Source organism: Geotrypetes seraphini, chromosome 2 (assembly GCF_902459505.1).
Source record: "Geotrypetes seraphini chromosome 2, aGeoSer1.1, whole genome shotgun sequence".
NCBI classification, from domain to species: domain Eukaryota; kingdom Metazoa; phylum Chordata; class Amphibia; order Gymnophiona; family Dermophiidae; genus Geotrypetes; species Geotrypetes seraphini.
Genome location: NC_047085.1, coordinates 6,828,079 through 6,848,995, shown reverse-complemented (window position 1 = coordinate 6,848,995; position 20,917 = coordinate 6,828,079). Strand labels below are relative to the sequence as shown.

General features: G+C 46.5%; 1 protein-coding gene across 5 annotated transcripts in view; it reads left to right on the top strand.

Annotated features, from left to right (window-relative positions):
• The window catches only part of FAM83H (family with sequence similarity 83 member H), an 89,030-nt gene that overhangs the window by 8,906 nt on the left and 59,207 nt on the right, over nt 1-20,917 (top strand). The window contains exon 1 of one of the 5 annotated variants that reach the window (XM_033933102.1): nt 3,545-3,746. The exons of 1 other annotated variant lie outside the window; for it this stretch is intronic. The gene's annotated coding sequence lies outside the window, so the exon portion shown is untranslated. 3 more of the 5 variants (XM_033933104.1, XM_033933103.1, XM_033933101.1) reach the window with 3 other exon arrangements.

The window sequence follows — 20,917 nt, the reverse complement described above, 5'->3', positions numbered from 1 at the left end:
CCAGAAAGACTTGGGGTTTGACTGGTGGTCCATTCCTTATACTGTGTGACACCATAGTCCAGTTTAGACTGTTTGATCTGTCTGTGTATTTTTTGTCATAAGACCATGCCTAAAACACTCAGTTGCTTGGAAATCCTCTTTGAGCAGCTGTACGTTTGTGAGTGTGATTTATAAAATGCAACTTTGTGCTGCCCCCATCCTCCGCCCCCGGGGATGGACATGTGCAGTCTTTTAAGAGTACATGCTGTCTCCTCTGCACAAGTCTTGTGAGTCATTTTCCACACAGAAAACGTGCTTCACACACAAAATTACCTGCACTTTGTTCTGAGAGCAGGTGTGAGGGCCAGAAAAAGTGTTACTGTCTTTGTGTGACGCTGGTGGTGCACGGGGCACCTTACAAGGCATGAAATATACCCTGTAGATCCCTGAACGCAGGCGTGGCCTCCACAGACAAGGGGATCTCATTCAGAGGGATTTAACAGGCCACAACTAAGCCATTGCGGCTGGCCCAGGAGTTAATTTCAGTGTCATTTAACCAGTCAGTGCCGCCAGGGCCAGGAGCAGAGTCGGAAGCCACATGGACCCTGGTGATAGTCCGTGCTAGTGTCCGGTTAGCTATGTGGGGACAGATCTGAACATCAGCCCCACACGGATAGCCTTCAGGTGATGCCAAAGACCTGGATATTGTCTAGCGGTATCAACAGCGAAGATCCAGGTGTAATTTAGCCGGGGGAGGGGGAGGTCTATTGACTGTTACTGGCTGAATATCAACAGCCATATTTATAGTTTATTTAAAATGTGTTATACCACTTATCGTACTTTTAAGCAGTGTACGGAATATAAAAATAGTAAAAAATAAAAGAGGAATTATAAACTAATTCAAAACTATACAGACAAAAAGATATGGGGGAAATCCATATAATATATAGAATAGTAAAGGCATTGAAGGGAGGATCTTGTTTGAGCAGTAATTGAAGAATTAATTTTTTTTGTAGCACAGAAGCAAAGGTTTCAGATTTCAAAAGCGTCAGTGAATAGGAAGGTTTTTATTTTTAATTTAAAGAGGTTTAATTGGTTTTCTTCTCTTATATAAGTTGGAATAGAGTTCCAGAGTGAGGGAGCTGTTGCTGAAAAGATAGAAGATCGGGTTGTATCATAGTTTATGTGGCGAAGAGAGGGTGTTGAAAGTAGATGTTGGGATTGCCATCTTAACGATCTGGATGGTATGTAGGGGATTAATACATAAGAACCTAAGAATAGTCTTATTGGGTCAGACCAATGGTCCATCAAGCCCAGTAGCCCGTTCTCACGGTGGCCAATCCAGGTCCCTAGTACCTGGCCAAAACCCAAGGAGTAGCAACATTCCAGAATCCTAAAGAGTAGCAAGATTCCGGAATCCCTAGAGTAGCAACATTCTATACAGAATCTCAAAATATAGCAAGATTCCGGAATCCCAGGAGTAACAAGATTCTAGAATCCCCAGAGAGTAGCAACATTCCATATAGAATCTCAAAGAATAGCAAGATTCCGGAATCCCAGAGAATATCAAGATTCTAGAATCCCCAGAGAGTAGCAACATTCCATACAGAACCTCAAAGAATAGTAAGATTCCGGAATCCCAGAGAGTAACAAGATTCTAGAATCCCAAAGAATATCAACATTCCATACAGAATCTCAAAGAATAGCAAGATTCCGGAATCCCAGAGAGTAACAAGATTCTAGAATCCCCAGAGAGTAGCAACATTCCATACAGAATCTCAAAGAATAGTAAGATTCCGGAATCCCAGAGAATAACAAGATTCTAGAATCCCAAAGAGTAGCAACATTCCATACAGAACCTCAAAGAATAGTAAGATTCCGGAATCCCAGAGAGTAACAAGATTCTAGAATCCCCAGAGAGTAGCAACATTCCATACAGAATCTCAAAGAATAGTAAGATTCCGGAATCCCAGAGAATAACAAGATTCTAGAATCCCAAAGAGTAGCAACATTCCATACAGAATCTCAAAGAATAGCAAGATTTCAGAACTCCAAAAAAGTAACAAAAGATTCCGGAATCCCAAGTAGTAGCAACATTCCATGCGACTGATCCAGGGCAAGCAGTGGCTTCCCCCGTGTCTTTCTCAATAGTCGGTTTATAAATTCAGGGGAGTTTGTTTGTAAGGTCTTAAATGTGAGGAGGAGTATTTTATATGTAATTCAGTATGAAATAGGGAGCCAATGTGCTTTAATCAGTAGCGGACTTACATAGTCGTATTTTTTTGCCTTCATTATGAGTTTTATTGCTATATTTTGTATGATTTGAAGTCTTCTCATTTCCTTTTGTGAAATCCCTTTATGAGTTACAGTAATATAGTTTTGAGATAACTAATGAGTGTATTAGTATGTTGATTGATAGTGAACGAATCATACGTAGTCTATAGAAACATTGTGGAACTGTAGCACTGATTTGCTGATGGTGTTGCGTTAACAAACGTGACCAGGGTAGTCCCTGCCCCAGTGAGCTTACACCAGTGGTTGTACACAGAGAGGTGTAACAGTGAGCAGGGTAGTCCCTTCCCACATGAGCTTACATGCGTTGGGAGAGTGCTGTAGTCAGGCCCTCGGTCTAAGGCTTTTGCCAGCATCGTTTTTGGGCATCAGTATATTACCAGTAATATATTACAAGTCAAACATTATTTTTTTCACAGTAACTGTAACATATTCCTGTTTCCTAATGAAACTAGTGGTTATTCATACCCAGTGGCGTAGCGAAGGAGGTTGGCACCCGGCATCACAACGCTGTGTGTCCCCTCACTCTTCCCCGTCTCATGGGCATTTCCCCCCCCCCCCCCCACGTACCTCTTGAAAATTTTGCTGCTTCCGCTCACATCAGCTCCCTTCTGATGTCACATCCTGCTCCCATGACAAGGAAGTGATGTCAGAAGGGAGCCGACACCAGCAGGAACAGCAAGTGGAAGATGCTGCTCCCATGACAGACATTTAAAGAGATAAATGGGGGTGGGAATGGAGAGGAAGAGAGGCGCCGACACCCCCCCTCCGGGAAGATGATGCCCGAGGCAGTCCGCCCCCTCTTACTACGCCACCTTTTAAAAGTAATATATTACTACTGAAATACTACAATTACAATTACAATTACAATTACAATTACTTTCCTTCCATTTATTTCCTTTCATTTGACAATTGGCATTCTTTCCTCTCAGATTTACATTTACTGTCTGTTCACTGCTTTAGCTCATCAGGACAGATGGTGCATTAAATCATAAGATGTAACTCGGTAATATGGTATTACTTGCACAGCTCTGGGGTTTGGAGTCTATCTTCTGCCATGCTTATGGTTCTCCATCATTTAAGTTACCCTCCCTCCCTCACTGTTTTCCTCCCACCCACCCACCCCCCTGTTCTTACCTGACACATTCTCTCCTTTATTTCATGTTGTTCTTCTCCCTTTTGGTCTCTAATCTGCTGATTTCTTTTCTCTCCTTTTGCCTTCTCAGCTCTCTCTGGGCCTTTCGTCCTCTTTGCTTGCTCAGCAGCAAGAGGGAACCTGATGCACTGATGACATCACTCCTGCTCTGCTGATGTCATAGGTCTTGCTCCTCTTTCACTCCTCCTGCTCTGCTGATGTCATTGCTGCTGCTCTGATGACATCACTTCTCCTGCTCTGCTGATGTCATGGCTGCTGGTGTGATGATGTCATTTTCCATAGTGCAGGACACAAGATGCACAGCTTCAGCTATGGAGGGGTAAGATTTTGTACTAGTTTATAGATGTGTGTCAGAGGTAGAGATTCACCCTAGCTCAGGGGTGTCATAGTCCCTTCTCGAGAGCCACAATCCAGTCGGGTTTTCAGGGTTTCTCCAATGAACATGCATGAGATCTATTAGCATACAATAAAAGCAGTGCATGCAAATAGATCTCATGTATATTCATTGGGGAAATCCTGAAAACCCGACTGGATTGCGGCCCTCAAGGAGGGAATTTGACACCCCTGCCCAAGCTGTATTCCTGTCAAATGCTTTTAGATTATTTACTGGGACCCAGGCAGCCTGACCTTGCTTTTCTGGGGCCTGAATCTTATTTAAGTATCGAAGCTTTTTTAACGTTCATGCAGCCCTGCTCTTAGGTGGTTCTTGCTCTGCCTGTGGGTTCTGATAGGCCAGGGTCTTTTTGACAGGAATAACAGATGGACTCACCCCTTTTGCCTCTCCTGCAATAACCTACCTCTGCCTCATCAAGGTTTATTAGAAATATGATTACTCGCCTATTAGCATTCTAGGCAATAAGGATCAACATTTAAATGGCGTATAGTATCAAAGAATTGACGATAATCCAGCTTTTTTTCTTTTATGCTCTCTTTCTTATGTACTTTAATCTTAATTACATGTGAACCGAGTTGAGCTCCGTTGGGAGATGACCCGGTATATAAACTGAAGACTAGATTAGAAAATAATTAACAAGAACCAAAACACAGACTAGACCCACAGACAAACGGAAAACAAGAGGGTAGAGGGTGAAGTACAATATTTTAGAAAAGAAAACAGTTAAGGATAACACAGAGGGGGGGGGGGAGTTAGTTGAGCCCTGCTTAGTCCTGAATTATGGAGTAAAAGCTTTTTAATGCCCCTATAAATTTGTCAATATTTGATTCCTCCCTCAGATAAGAGGGCAGGGCATTCCAGATTTGGGGTGATGTAACAGCAAATGAAGTGGAATGTCGCATGGGAAATGTTTTGAGGGAGGGAAGAAAAAGTAGATTCTGAGAGGAGGATCTTAGAATTCTAACTGGAGTGTGCGGAATCGGTCGTCTGGATTTGAGCGCTTTGAAAGTGACACGATGTGGAATGAGAAGCCAGGCTGCCTTTTTTAATAACGGAGTGACATGGTCATTTTTTTTTGCGTTATTAACAATTTTAACAGCGATGTTTTGAATGCGTTGTAACGGTCTGATTTCCTTTTGCGTCATTCCTTTACAGAGGGCGCTGAGGGAAAGATGGGGCCTCTCTGCCCCACTCAGAATACAGGACCACAATGGCTTATTTGGGGCCCCTGCTAGTATTGGAAACGCAGGACTACAACTCCCAGAATGCATTTGATAAGCATTAAGCTCCTCCTCCCTCCAAGGCTGCTAATGTTAAGACATTCCAATACAGACCCAGCGGCGTGTGAGTAGGCCAGTGAAGGCTGCTGCCAGCCTATGCTCTGCTTCCTCATGGGCCAGAAATCAGACGGTCGGCAGTCACGCTTCATTTTATGTAGCCTTGGAGAATAGGGGACTTGTAAAGTCTGTGGGCAGTGGCGTGGTGAGTGTGATTGGCCCCCCTCCCCCACCCTCTTCTCTGGCCTCCTGCTCCTTCATGACCCCCCACTTGTTGCCCGGAAGTAACATCAGAAGGAGCCGACACGAACAGCAAGTTCATGATACTTTTCGGGGAATGGAAGGGGTGCATGTGGGCGGCAGGGGGGGATGGAGAGGTGGATGGGTGCCAGGGCCTGGGGTGGACCGCCCCTCTCCCTTACTATCTGTGGGTATTTCTACCTGTCCACATGGCATCAGCTCTTCCTCGTTCCTTCTGAAGACTGTATAGGTAGGGTGAGCTGGACAAGTTCCTGCTAAACTGGAACATACGCAGGTGAGGCTTGACTCATTTAGAGCACTGGTCTTAGACCTGGGGGCTGCCGCGTGAGCGGACTGCTGGGCATGATGGATCACTGGTCTGACCCAGCAGCAGCAATTCTTATGTTCTTATGACCGGATTTCCTTTTAAAAAAAAAGAGGACACGCTCCGTTCCGCCCCCAGACGAACCTCGTGTTTCTTTCCCCGAGCTTGGGGGTCGCGTCTGGAGGGCTTCTGCACATGCATGGATGGCGATGCAATGACACCACACGATCAGTAATTGGCTCTATGATAATCATCTCAAATGGATTGTGGGAAATACAACAACCGTTTTGTTTTCGAGTCATGTTATTCATGATTTTCCAACACTGGTTAGATTTAAGGAAGTGGCAATTTCATTCGTAAAAATACTTAAAAACTTTAGGAGCCTATTTGGATACTTCTTAGAAGATGAAAGAGCATGCTTCTTATATTGTTTAAAAAAAGTCTTTTTTCAAGCTGAGGCTTTTGCACCCTTTGAAGTCAGTGTTAACCAGTTCTAATTTCTGTTTGGGGTGACCTGTCAAATGTGCCTCGACAATTGCGCACAACATAAGAACATAAGAAATGCCTCTGCTGGGTCAGACCCGAGGTCCATCGTGCCCAGCAGTCCACTCACGCGGTGGCCCAACAGGTCCAGGACCTGCGCAGTAATCTTCTATCTATACCCCTCTATCCTCTTTTCCAGTAGGAATTTGTCTAATCCTTTCTTGAACCCCAGTACTGTACTCTGCCCAATTATGTCCTCTGGAAGCGCATTCCAGGTGTCCACCACACGTTGGGTAAAAAAGAACTTCCTAGTATTTGTTTTGAATCTGTCTCCTATCAACTTTTCTGAGTGCCCTCTTGTTCTTTTATTTTTGAAAGTTTAAAGAATCTGTCCCTCTCTACTCTCTCTATGCCCTTCATGATCTTATAAGAGACCCAGTTTCTCCAATTTCTCAGCGTATGAAAGGTTTTCCATTCCTTTTATCAGACGTGTCGCTCTCCTCTGAACCCTCTCGACTATCGCCATATCCTTCTTAAGGTACGGCGACCAATATTGGACGCAGTACTCCAAATGCGGGCGCACCATCGCCCGATACAACGGCAGGATAACCTCTTTCGTTCTGGCTGTAATACCCTTTTTGATTATACCAAGCATTCTATTCGCTCTCTTAGCGGCCGCTGCACACTGTGCCGTCGGCTTCATTGTCTTGTCCACCAATACCCCCAAGTCCCTTTCCTGGGTACTCTTATTCAATAATATCCTTCCCATTGTATAGTTGTACCTCGAGTTTCTGCTCCCCACATGTAATACCTTACATTTCTCAATGTTGAACTTCATCTGCCATCTCGTCGCCCAATCTTCTAGTTTGTTCAAGTCCCTTTGCAATTCTTCACATTCCTCTGTAGTCCGAGCTCCATTAAATAGTTTAGTGTCGTCCGCAAATTTTATTATCTCACACTTCGTCCCTGTTTCTAGATCATTTATGAAGATATTAAATAGTAGCGGCCCAAGCACCGAGCCCTGTCAGTGTTCCCGCTAAGCTGCGCTGGGGTGCGCTGGCGCACAAAATATTACCTCGCAGCGCACAAGTTTCTCGTCACAGCGCACACAGTGTAGAGCACAGTTCTTCAACCGCCGGTCCGCAAACAAAATCTTGCCGGTCCGCGAAGGATTCGGTCCCCGCCGCAACGAAAGGCTGGCGTCAGCTGACTTGCAACTTCCTGTTGCAGTCGCTGTGCCGGGACTCCTGCCTTCGCCGGGACTCCTGCCTTCCACCGCGTTTGCCTCCTGCCTTGTCTCCGCACCTCCAGACCAGCAGCGGCAGCTGTGTATGCTTTTAACTTCGGCACAGAGCTGCCCCTAATCAATAGTTTAGCGCGGTTTCATAAGGCAGCCTCGGGGCCTTTGCTAGGCCGGCCCACATCGCATCATCGAAGCGGGCCGGCTATCAAAGGCCCCGAGGCTGCCTCATGAAACCGCGCTAAACTATTGATTAGGGGCAGCTCTGTGCCGAAGTTAAAAGCATACAGAGCTGCCGCTGCTGGTCTGAACTCTTGGGCCGCTGAAGGAGGGCAAAAAGCAGCTGTCCTGGAGGTTTCCCTTCCTCTCGCCTTTACAGGTTCCTTTTTTCCACCTTTTTTTTTTTTCCTTCAAACGGCAACGGGCCCCAGCATCGACATCAATCAAGTAAGTTCCACTGTCAATCAAGCGGTTCTGCTCGGCCAAAGCTTCCCCTGTGACATGAGCCACCCTCAGGGGAAAGAAAGTGACCCACAAAGGTGAGGGGAAGGGGGGCAGATGATGGAAGTTGGGGGGGGGGAGAGAGAGAGAGAGAGAGAAGGGGCAGATGATGGAATGGAGGAGATGAGAGAGAGAGAGAAGGGGACAGATGATGGAAGTGAGAAGAAGGGAGAGAGAGCAGAAGGCAGATGGATGTCAGTTGAGAAGGGAGAGCAGATGCTGAATGGAAGTGGGGAAAGAACACATACTGGATGGAAGGAGGAGATAAATAAAGGGGGAAGAAAATAGTAAGATAATGGAGGGGTGAGGGAAAGGGGTGACTGACAAGCTGTGTGTAGACACAGTGAAAAGAGGGAAACGGGACTAAATAGTAAGAAAGAATTTAATTTAGATGGAGGCAGAAAATAGAGAAGGAAGACCAGAGAAGAAAAGGGAAGAGAGAGCAGAGAATGATCAGATCTGAGTGGAGGAAATGAGAAGAGAGATATGCTAAAAACCACAGGGGGGAGGGAAGGATAGAGATGCAGTTATTTTGAAGCTACACTGTTAAGTTAATATGCTGTTGGTAGAGTTGCAGTGGCATCCTAAACATATTTCTGGCAAGCCAACTGTATATGGTGACATTATTAGAAGATGACTGTGTGAAACTTTAGGGAACTTGGATGCCAATCAGTTTTTGGAAGCCAAAGGAAAACATACATTTTTTGTATGCTATACTGTATGTTTGGCTCGTTTCTACTTCAGTTTTGTTCTTGCCTTTTCGTTTTGTCTTCCTTCCACCATCTCTTATCTGCCTTCCTTATCATCCTTTTCAATGTGATTTGGCAGCTCCTGTCAATCATAGGCTGGCTGTGCAAGATTGCTAATTCTAGATGCCTGGGTGACCTAATGCCTGTGCATGTGATTTTCTGTTTTTGTGTTTAAAACATTTTGCTGAAAGCACAACAGTGCAAAAGAGTAAAACAGATTTTATGCTGTTTATTCTAGGAATAAGCAGTGGGCTTTCCTAAGTCCATCTTAATAATGTCATGCAGATTTTTTAAGGAAATTATCCAAATCTTTTTTTAATTACATGTTGAATGAAAAATATTTTCCCAGGTTTGTTTTAAATCTACTACTTAAAAGCTTTATTGCATGCCCCTTTACTCCTAGTATATATTTATTTTTATTTTTTATTTTTTAGTATATATATATTTATCTTTTGGCATGGCCCATCAGTTATAGCATTTGCTACATGATGGGCCATGCCAAAAGATAAATGTAGCATTTGCTACATGAATTGATTTTTTGTCACGTATGGTTAAGGGGCTGGAGGAGTTGCCGTACAGCGAAAGATTAGAGAAACTGGGCCTCTTCTCCCTTGAGCAGAGGAGATTGAGAGGGGACATGATAGAAACATTCAAGGTACTGAAGGGAATAGACTTAGTAGCTAAGGCAGGGAGAACGAGAGGGCACTCTCTAAAGTTGAAAGGGGATAGATTCCATACAAACGTAAGGAAGTTCTGTGGTAGAAAGCAACATATTTATTTGGCTCATAACTTGCTGGCGCCCGATATTTTTAGCTCACAGTGAAAAAAGTTTGCTCACAACACCCGCCCGCTTAGAGGGAACACTGCTCGTGACCCTCCTCCAGTCGGAGTAGTGGCCCTTCACTCCTATCCTTTGTTTTCTACCCTCCAACCAGTTTCTGATCCATCTATGTACGTCTCCTTCCACCCCATGGTTCTTTAGTTTCCGGAGTAGACGTTCATGGGGCACCTTGTCAAAGGCTTTTTGGAAATCTAGATATATGATGTCAATGGGGTCTCCTTTGTCCATCTGTTTGTTAATCCCTTCGAAGAAGTGCAATAAGTTTGTTTGGCACGATCGTCCCTTGCAGAAACCATGCTGGCTGGCTATCAGAAGTTCGTGCTTTTCAAAATGTTGATCAATGCTTTCTTTTATCAGTGCTTCTGCCATTTTCCCAGGAACTGAAGTCAGGCTCACTGGCCTGTAGTTTCCCGGATCACCTCTTGATCCCTTTTTAAAGATGGGCGTAACGTTGGCTATCTTCCAATCCTCCGGGATCTCGCCTGTTTTCAGGGATAAGTTGCAAATTTACTGCAGTAGTTCCGCTATCTCCTCCTTTAATTCCTTCAGAACCCTTGGATGTATGCCATCCGGACCCGGGGATTTGTCAGTTTTTAGTTTTTCTATCTGCCTGCGAACGTCCTCAATGCTCACTTCTATGTGTGCACTGAATGGGAGGTGACCCGTCAAATACGTCCCGACGGTGGATACTGTTTTGTCTTTTTGACCTTACCCTGTTTTGTCTTTTTAACCTTGCCCTAACCCTTGCTATTGTGGCCGAGCCAGGCCGCGAGCAAGTGTAAAACCCGGCTTGGACTGCAGGTAAGATTTATTTGCGCCTTTTATATGGTTGGTTGAAGGAAAACCCGGACACCGGATTTCTTACAAAACTTCACCAGGTTTATTAAGGCCAAAAAGAAAAAAAATAAAATTCAAAAAATAAACAATTGTTTCTCCTAGGCATCAACCATGCGATTTCTTTCTCTTAAGTCCAGTGCACTTTATCCGTGCTCTAGTTCAGGGACTGGACAGTCCTTGTTAACCAAAAGGATAACTCCAAAATCAATTAAACTTTTCAGTCTTTCATATGCCTAATATTTTCCCTTCTCAGGGTCACTGGCTTCTCTAAGCCACAGCTCATTACAGCATAGCTGAGCAATGCAGGTGTCAGCTCTCTTTTCACATATCTTTTCAGAAAGAGCAAAAACAACAACAAAAAAATGATGTCATTTCTTTCACTATTTTCCCCCTTTAACACTCTGTCCCTTTGAAGGACATTCACAGCCCGGCCTTACAGGATGTGTGGGGCAAGCCTCCCTTTACCTAAGGTCTTCAGACCCACCCAATTATGCCCCTAACATCCTTTATCTTCAGTTCTTAGGGAGACTTGGAAAAATGAGGTTCAAAGAAACATTTTTCTTAATTAGGCACTGCTGCCTTATCATTGCTTGTAGCCTCCCTCCGGCTCAGGTCTCCATGGCAGTGACTGGACTCCTACAGGAAGGACAGAAACACTCATACACTGCTCATTCCTATGTCCATGTCCTCCCCAAAGCCACTTTCTTCCAGGTCACCTTCAGTATACATTTCCCATTCAGTGTCCAGGGAACTGGGGCTTTCCATCAAGTCATCCACTTCTGGCTTTACCTCTCCTCCCCCTCTCTGAATGCTTGCAAGCTTTCCTAAACCATTTTCTTCATTAGGATAAACTTCCAGCCCTTCATCCCAAGGCTTAATGGGAAAGTTACTATACCTCCCTGGAGTTAGCCTTTCTTTCCTTGTGGGCTGGCCTCCTGAAAACCTTCCTTGCTGGGAAGTAGGAGAAGTGTAGAAACTGCTATTCCCGTGTGCTGCTTGGCTCCCCCAATCAGAGCCAGCTGAGACTACTTGACTTCCCTGCAGCCTTCCTACTTGAGGCTTACGTGATTGCAGAGCTCGGTGGCTAACTCCACCCCCTTCTGTATTGCTCTCATGTTTCTCCCTAGCTCTGGGAAAGGAGTAATAGGGGATAGATTGTGTGTTCTGTGCCCTCCCTGCCTGAATTTCTGGCTGTGACCTCAGCTGCCTTTTCTCCCTTCTATCTTGCTGTACTAAATTACTGCCTTTAGCAGGGTGTACAGGCTTGTTCTAGGGATTACAAGTTTAATGGCTGCACTTTTGACTGGGCTAGCAGTCTTTTTAACCGTGACAGGAGCTTCCCTGTCACACTATCTAGTGTTAGGGTAAGGTTTACATCATGATTATGGGAACCCTTTACATAAGTGGATATCTGGAAGGCCCTGATTTGCTCAGTCTCTTCAGGCCTCATCCCTGTAGAGTCAAAGTAAAGACCCACACACACTCCCCCAGTGATAAGTGATCACTGACCCCCTCACCCCCCCCCCCCCACGCAAAGATCAGAATAAAAAAGTACATACCTGTCTCCAGAACATCAGCACCTGCTATATGTAGTCTGGGGGTTGGGCTAGTGAACCATAGAGAGGAGGACCCAGGTCCATAAGCCACCCTAACCACTACATTCATGGTAGAAAATGTGAGCCCACCAAAAAAACCCAAACCCTACTGTACTACCATGTAGTTGCCACCTGCAGCCATAAGGGCTGCTGAAGTGGTAGACTGGTACGTTTAGTAGGTTTTGGGGGCTTCATTTATCTTATACGGGAGTTTTGGTGAGATGTTTATCTGGCACCCTTTTTGTGAAGTTCACAGCAGTGCCCTGTAAGGTGCCATGTCTGGGTGGCCAGTCCATCACAAAGCTGGCCCCTCCCTCATCCAAAAGGTCTTGTTCTGGAAGTTTCAGACTTGGACAAATGTTTGGTCGAGAATGTGGTATAAAGATAAGACGTACTGACTTTGGGTGTCTGTCACCATATGTCCGAATTAGACTTAGACGTTTCTTTTGATTATGTCCCTCCGTGTGTGTGGGGGGGGGGAGGGAGGGGGGTGTAACTGCTCTGGACAGTGACCAATTATTGACTGTATCGGGATAATTTTTTCACCTACTTTGGTTGTTGACATGATATTGAATACTTCATATAACTTCCTACAAATAAAATCATTTATATTCTGCATATCCTACAATTCTATGGCGATTACAAATTATTCAGGTCCTCAAGCATTTTTCCCTAAGTGTCCCGGCAGGCTCCCACTCTGTCTAATGTACCTTGGGCAATGGGGATTAAGTGTCTTGCCCGGGGTCACAAGGAGCAGTGTGGGATTTGAACCCACAACCTCAGGGTGCCGACCCAGTAGCTCTAACCACTGCACCACACACTCCAGCACCACATTGACATAAATCATTCATATAGTGCTGCACACACTCTGTTATATTTAGTGTTTATAACAATTTAACAGGTTTTTATGTAAACAATGAGAATGTAGGTGGCACTATATGAAATGGAAGATTAAAGTATGAGGTATTACATCATAGATAATCCTGAGCATCACATAACACTCTCTAAGATATTACATCATACAATAATAAAGAAGGTCTCAACATTAACAAGGCCTAAAGATTCTTAAAGCTGAATGTTGCCTTTTAAGCCTGCTCCGACCTTCCAAGCAGTCACCGACTCTGCCATGCAGATTCTCTAACCTCGCTGTCCTACATTTGCGAGCAAAATTTTTCAGCAAGTCTGAGCTGTCACAGCCTTACTTTCTAGTCATTGGTTGAACGCTGATTGGCTCAGGCGTTGACAGGAAAGTAAAAATTGACAGCTGAGACCTGCCAGAAAATTTTGCTGCCAACGAGCAACCCTCCCCTCCCCCCGGGCAGAAGGAGGGATGGCCATTTCCTCCCACCGCCAAGCAACAACCCTCCTGACACCCCCCTGGTAGCCCTATAGGAGGGGGCCTTAGGCGTCTAGGCCAATCAGAGACTTAGGCCCCTCCCTCCGTTTTGAAGAAGTGGGACTGCTGGCCAGAAGGAGTAGGCATTCCTCCAGCTGGCCTTTGTAAACAAGGTAAGGGGGCGGGTGAGTCTTTGGATCACAACTCGCGGGCGTGTGTCCAAGCCCAGTCGGGGGCCCAAACGATGCGCCCGTTCCAGCTGCAAAGGCCCCATCGAGGGCTGTAGAGGAAACTCGTCCTGCAGCCATTTCTCCAACCTCTCCAAAAGTAGTCGCTCAGGCAGCGTTTCAGGGATGCCCATCAGACGCAGGTTAGAGCGCCGAGATCTGTTCTCCAGATCGTCAAGTTTTTCAGCCTGAGCTCTAACCTGCGCCTGCAGCGTGCCGAAGTCCGTGTCCCGCGCCACAGAGGCGTCCTCCAGATCAGACACTCTCTTTTCAAGCTCCGATGTGCGAGCCGCGGCTGCGGCTAGCAGCATTTCGATGTTCGTGATTTGGGCAGTAAGTGTTTCCATTTGGGGCCCCAATACTTGTGCCAGGGCTGTTTTAATGTCACTCAGTGCCGATTCTGTTAGGCTGGAGACCGCCGCTGCGGGACTCGCCGCCATCTTTGGATCAACAGGCCGTGCACGTTCTCGTTCTTTTCTCGCTGCTTTTGGCTTCCTCGATTCTTGCGACCTGGTTAAGTAGTGGTCCATATATTAAGAGATCGGACCAGGCACCACCCGCGTGTGTGAGATTGGGAAAGCGTCTCAAATATATAAATTTCGGCAGGGTTACCCCGGAGTGAACGAGGAGACGTCTTCACTCGTTCATGACATCAGGTGACCTCAGAAGAAAAAAATTTAAATTGAATCAGGTTGGGCAGACTGGATGGACCATTTGGGTCTTTATCTGCCGTCATCTACTATGTTACTCTCGCTATCGGGGAGAGTTGCTCGATGTCGGCGGTAGGAGAGAGTGGGCATCCCTCCCGCTGCCAGGGGTTTGCTTGACATTGGTAGCAGGGGGGGGGCAGTGGGCATCCCTCCCACCAATCTTTGATTTGGGGGTCTTTTTTTTTTATTTGTGGGTTTATTCTGCACAAGTGCTGATTGCTATCACCAGCGATCAGCACATGCAACTTTAGCGACCCACCGTGACTCTCCGCGAACCTCATTTGCATGTACAGTTTTTAAAGAATGGCTCGCCTTTTGGAAATCGTTACAGTAGAGGCTGGAACAGCAGCCCGTTGGATTTTACCGCCAACATTTGAGAATTTTCCCCAAGGTGTTCTATTTTTCCTCTTTGTCCCTGCCTGCCCAGTGAGTTAAGGTCCTCCTGCCAGCAGATGGCAGACTGAGCAAAACTGTTTGCTTAAAGGACTGTTTGTAGCAGCTGAGTAGATGTCTAGACTTCTGGACCAGCTTCTGGGGGATTGGCTTTGCAGAAATGACAATAAGCAGAGACCATATGGAGATCAAACATGATTTAATCAAGATGCTCCCAGGAACAATGCCTGAAGCGTTTCGCCAACAAGGCTGTCCGAGACACATATAAGTAGCTGTAATTAGAGAACAACCTAGTGTTCCATTAACTCTAAAACCAAACCAAAAACCCCAGACCCGAGTCCTTTGTATAATACGATCCAATGTGAAGTTACCAACATGCAATAAAAAGTGCTCTAACCACAACTGTTCATTATACAGAATATAGCCTGTGGCACTAATGCACATCTAACTTCTTCAGCAAACACAGCTCCTTGTATAACTTAATCCAAAGTGAATTTCCCAAACAGGCAATGAAGTTTCCCTAGTGATATTTTTTTCACTGCAGGGTACAGCTCGTAACTTGCCTGTCTCTTCAAAGTGCAGCCTCCAGTCTCAGCCGTACTCGGATCAGTGGGTTATTTTTTCTTGGGCCTCTGGTCAACAATATTCCCATCCTCTGGCACGCCTCTTTAATCCAGGGGTGTATTTATAAAAATGGTATTGCAACCCATGTAAATGTTTAAGTAAAATATGAGACGCCTCGAGGAAGAAGGTATGCAGAGCTCAAATTAATAGAATATTAATATTCAAATGAGCCCTCTGATTGATGCTCAGATAATGCACAAATTGAAACGCTGATTTTTAATGCTCTGAAATCTCTGACAAGTCTGGAGGTGCAAGTAGGGCTAAAAAAAAGCCCTGCACAGCAGCATGCAAATAGATCTCATGCATATTCATGGGGCAAATCTTGAAAACTCAACTGGATTGCGGCCCTCGTTCCCCACCCCTTTTATAATGCCTCTGTATTGCTCCATGGTGTGATCTTACCTCAAGTATAGTGTTCAGTTCTGGTCTCCTTATCTCAAGAAAGATATAGTGGCACTAGAAAAGGTTTAAAGATGATAAAGGGGATGGAACTCCTCTCGTATGAGGAAAGACTAAGGAGGCCAGAGCTCTTCAGCTTGGAAAAGAGCTACTGCGTCAGAATTTTCTTTGATCGACTCCTCAAACCCACTCATGACTTTGCCTTGAAGTTTAGAGGCGTGAAAATACAAGAAGTGCGTCAAATTGAGGAGTCGATCGAAGAAAATCCTGCAGTGAAATGTTGGCTATGTCGATGATGAGAAGAAATGGTGCCAGAGCTATGGAAGCGTGAAGTATGACTATAAAATTTGTTTTCTCACTGGCAATATCTGTAAGAAAAAGATAAGTCCAAAATCTCAATTCTGCTGACGTTTATTGAGTAAGGAGTTGGTGGTTCTTTATTTTATTTTATTCTTTATTGATTTTTAATCAAAAACAGTGTCATACAAATAAAAGAACAGTAGGTATTGCATACATTACACTAATATCTATATAGGTAACATTTTCTTGCATATAATAATAACACAATAACCTAATATATAATAAAAATGAAAAATCAAGTTGCCTAAATATCACTATCAATATTTTCTCCCCTCCATCCAACCCCCCATCCCCCCTGGATGTGCAAAGATAAATGAACCAAAGAAAAAATAAGATGAAAATACATTATTATGTTTTTACAAATTTAGTCAATGGGCTCCAAATTTTATTGAATATCTCACTAAATCCCCTACACTCCGCATTAATTCATTCGTATCTGTATATAGTACACACATTCACCCACCATTATTATTCTTTAAATAATACACAATGAATGAAGCCACCAGAAGATTTTTGTTAAAAAAATATATTTGGAATATTTTTGGGAAACTTAGGTATTGGTGTAATATTTGGCGGAAAAGAAAAGGAGAAAGCTATTATTACATAGGTGGGGGAGGGAGGTTTTTCTTGCCAGTGACTCAGTAGTAGGGTAACTTTTTATATATAATATATGTGTGGGTGTATCGCTAATAATAAAACCCTAAGCGTGCATGCGCACTTCTACCTGTGTGATCCCTGCCTCTGTGATCTGTAACTCCGTGGCTTGCAGAGAAGTGTTAAAGCGTGTGGCGCGTGCACGCATAACGGTTTGGTACAGTGCGTGTGGCGGTTTCCTCTATCCTGTGGTGGCAGGGACATTGACAGACAGACAGAAATAGAATGAAGAGCAGCAGCAGCGGCAGCGGTTCGTGCCGGTGGGCCAGAAGAGACCAGGAAGCCAGGATGGAGGGAGGGTAGGAACGGCGGTTTGGGAGCAGGTATTAGAGAGCAGGGAAGAGGTGCTGCTGACAGGGGGAGGTAAAAGGAAGGGAGAAGGGCTGATGCTGGAGAGGGGGAGCAGGGAAAGGGTGGTGGTGGACAGCTGAGGAAAGAGAGAGACAGAAAGAAAGACAGACAGCGGCCAAGGAGAGAGAGAGACAGAAAGAAAGACAGACAGTGGCCAAGGAGAGAGAGAGATAGAAAGAAAGACAGACAGTGGCCAAGGAGAGAGAGAGATAGAAAGAAAGATAGACAGCGGCCAAGGAGAGAGACAGAAAGAAAGAAAGACAGCGGCCAAGGAGAGAGACAGAAAGAAAGAAAGACAGCGGCCAAGGAGAGAGACAGAAAGAAAGACAGCGGCCAAGGAGAGAGAGAGACAGAAAGAAAGACAGACAGCGGCCAAGGAGAGAGGGAGACAGAAAGAAAGACAGACAGTGACCAAGGAGAGAGAGAGAAAGAAAGAAAGAAAGACAGACAGACACACACATCTATTCTAGCACCCATTAATGTAACGGGCTTAAAGACTAGTATATTAATATTTGAATCAGTGGGTTAAATGATGGATTCTTTAACTGAGTAGTCACTAGTGGACTTGTGGTTTAGGACAGGGGTTCGAGGGTTTCACTGATCAGTCAAAGGGGTGTGGGAGCCTGAAAAAAGGGAAACGTCACTCCCAACACATGCTGGGATACTGGGTCAGTACTGGTTGAGAGAGGAGAATGTCTATTGGGTCAGTCATGTACCTGCATGCAGTGGTATAATAAGAGGGTGGGATGGGGGGTGGTCTGCCCTGGGCGCTGTTTGGGTGGGGGCACCAGCACTGGCATTGCATCGCCCCGCCCCCTCCAACTTCCCTCCCTTTTCGCCTCTGTAGCGTTTGCCGGCTCTTCCTCTGATGCTGGTTCCTGGACCTGCACCTGGAAAGTGATGTCAGAGGAAGAGCCAACAGGTTGGAGTTGCTACTGGTGCCGCGAACGTTAAAAAGGTACCAGGGAAGGAGAAGATGAGGGTGGGGGCGGGGCAGAGGAGAGGATGGGGGAGGGGTGTCTCTTGCCTTTGCTATGCCACTGCCTGTATGTACACTTCTCCCTCAATATTCATGGGGGTTAGGAGCAGAGCCGGCCCGCGAATAATATTCAGGCCGGTTCTAACCCCCCCCCCCCATGGCCTTCCCCCGGAATCCTGGACCTTCCTTTAAGCCCTCTGAGTCTCCCCCGAACCCTGGTGGTCTAGCGGGCTTTCGGGGCAGGAGCGATCTTCCTAAGCACCTGCCCTGTGCAGATCACTCCTAGCCTAGTCTTGAGAGACTACGGGAGCGCATGGCAGCCATTTCCTATGAGTGATCTGCACACGGATTGCTCCTGCCCCGAAAGCCTGCTAGACCACCAGGTACGGTTCGGGAGAATCTCAGAGGGCTCACAATAGCCCCCCCTCAAAAAAAAAAAAGGTCCCGCGATGACTGCCTCTGCCGGGTCCACCCCCTCCAACGTAACTTACTTCTTCCGGAACAAAGCCGGCAGACGAGTCATCGGGGGACCTTCCTGCACCTCAGCGCAGCTGCCGACTCTGCTCTAGAGCAGTGTTTTTCAACCTTTTTACACCCGTGGACCGGCAGAAATAAAATAATTATTTTGTGGACCGGCAAACTACTAAGACTGAACTTAAAAAAACAGATTTCCGCCCCCGTCTCCGTGAATAACCAAACCCGCGGATGCTGAAACCGCGGATTCGGAGGGAGAAGTAAATATTTAATCTGCTTTGATTGTAACCACAGAACGGCGTTCCATCCCCTTACGCCGTGCCGGGACACTGGACCAGTTGTGGGCCAGAGAGGACAGCGTCCCTTTTCATAGCTTTAGCAGCAGAAACAATGTTACAAACGTTGCCGACGTAATACATTCACTGGTAGGAAGAGAATAGGATGAGAGGAGATACAAAGTGATAGTTGCAACAGAGCAGAAAAGTTCTGGGCAGAGAAGTGGGTGAGAAGGAAAATTCCCCAGCGCTGGCGACTCCCGCTATCAGAGGAATTCCTTCCCCGAGCTCGGCATCAGGCAGTGTTTCCAGAGGGAGGGCCTGGCCCCTCTCCACCCAGCGTCTGCTCAACCCTCCCCGGTGTCAGGTGACGCACAGGCCGTGGCAGGCTCCTGGGATGTCAGGTATGCGGGCGAGGCAACGAGGTGAGGACAGGAACACGGAAAGGGGAGCCCCGGAAGCTCACGTCAGGTAGAAGGGTGGAGAGAGGCGGGAGCCAGCCCTGCCGTGGCTCAGGTGTTCATGAGGGAGCTGCGGGGGAGTGCCACGGCGAGGAGGTCGCGCCTTCAGGTAAACTGGCAGGGCAGGGGCTGGGGGGGGGTGTCCAGGCCAGGGAGAGCTGCTCTGTGGCTGTGGGAAAGGACTTGACAGAAAGCACAGGGGCTGGTTCTGCTTCGCCTCTGCTCATGATAAGCTCCGGACTTGCTTTTGCTTCTTCGGCTGCTCTTTTCTTTCCCTAGTTCGGCAACTTGACACCTGTGTGGGTTGTCTACTTCCATTTAGCATTTCTACAACGCTGAAAGGTGTACGCAGCACTGTACATTGTGGCAACACACACACACACACACACACACCACTCTCTCTATCCCTCACCACCCCCCTTCTGCACAAGCCCAGGACCCCAGGCTGCACACACACAGACCCACAACACACAGACCCACAACACACAAACACGCCACTCTCTCTATCCCTCACCACCCCCTTTCTGTACAAGCCCAGGACCTCAGGCTGCACACAGACACACAACACACAAACCCACAACACACAGACCCACAACACACAAACACACCACTCTCTCTATCCCTCACCACCCCCCTTCTGCACAAGCCCAGGACCCCAGGCTGCACACACACAGACCCACAACACACAGACCCACAACACACAAACACGCCACTCTCTCTATCCCTCACCACCCCCTTTCTGTACAAGCCCAGGACCTCAGGCTGCACACAGACACACAACACACAGACACACCACTCTCTCTATCCCTCACCACCCCCCTTCTGCACAAGCCCAGGACCCCAGGCTGCACACACACAGACCCACAACACACAAACCCACAACACACAGACCCACAACACACAAACACACCACTCTCTCTATCCCTCACCACCCCCTTTCTGTACAAGCCCAGGACCTCAGGCTGCACACAGACACACAACACACAGACACACCACTCTCTCTATCCCTCACCACCCCCCTTCTGCACAAGCCCAGGACCCCAGGCTCCACTCACACACACTCATTAGGCCAAGATTAGAACCGAGGAACTGGAGATAAGGTGATTCATTCAGGGTCACCCGGAGAGTCAGCAGTATGGCTGACAGGCATTGTGGGAGACACCTCCCAGAAGTTAAAGATCACACATCTGCAGTGAGGGCCAGGCCTCGGCATGAAAGCCATACAGGGAGTGTCCAGGGAGATTCATTCACACCAGATAAGTGAGAACAGGTTAGGTAGGTTCCCAGTCTGGGCATTTGTGGGGCAGGGGCTGAGGGATGGGGTGCCAGAGATGACATAGGAAGAGGCAGGTTTTGCACTGAAAGACAGGGATGTGTCTGAGGGGATGGCTTCGTAAAGAAAACCACAAGCTGAGGGTCGGAAAAATATGATTTGATCAACATATTCACTGCTGACCACCACATAGGAGTTGGGCCCATATGCTCAAAGCTCTCCGTGCCTTTAACGACTGACGCTAAACCAGTTTTAACCAGTTTAGCGTCAAAGTGTTTCAGCTATCGATGCCCAAAATGGCTAATCGCGATCTTTTCCTTCATCAATATTCAAATGAGCCCTCTGACCGATGCTCAGATAATGCACAAAATGAAGCGCTGATTTTTAACGCTCCAAAATCTCTGACAGGTCTGGAGGTGCAGATAGGGTTAAAAAAGCGTCCTGGTGGACTCACAATCAAATGTTCCTGGGGTAATGGGGGGATTAAGTGAC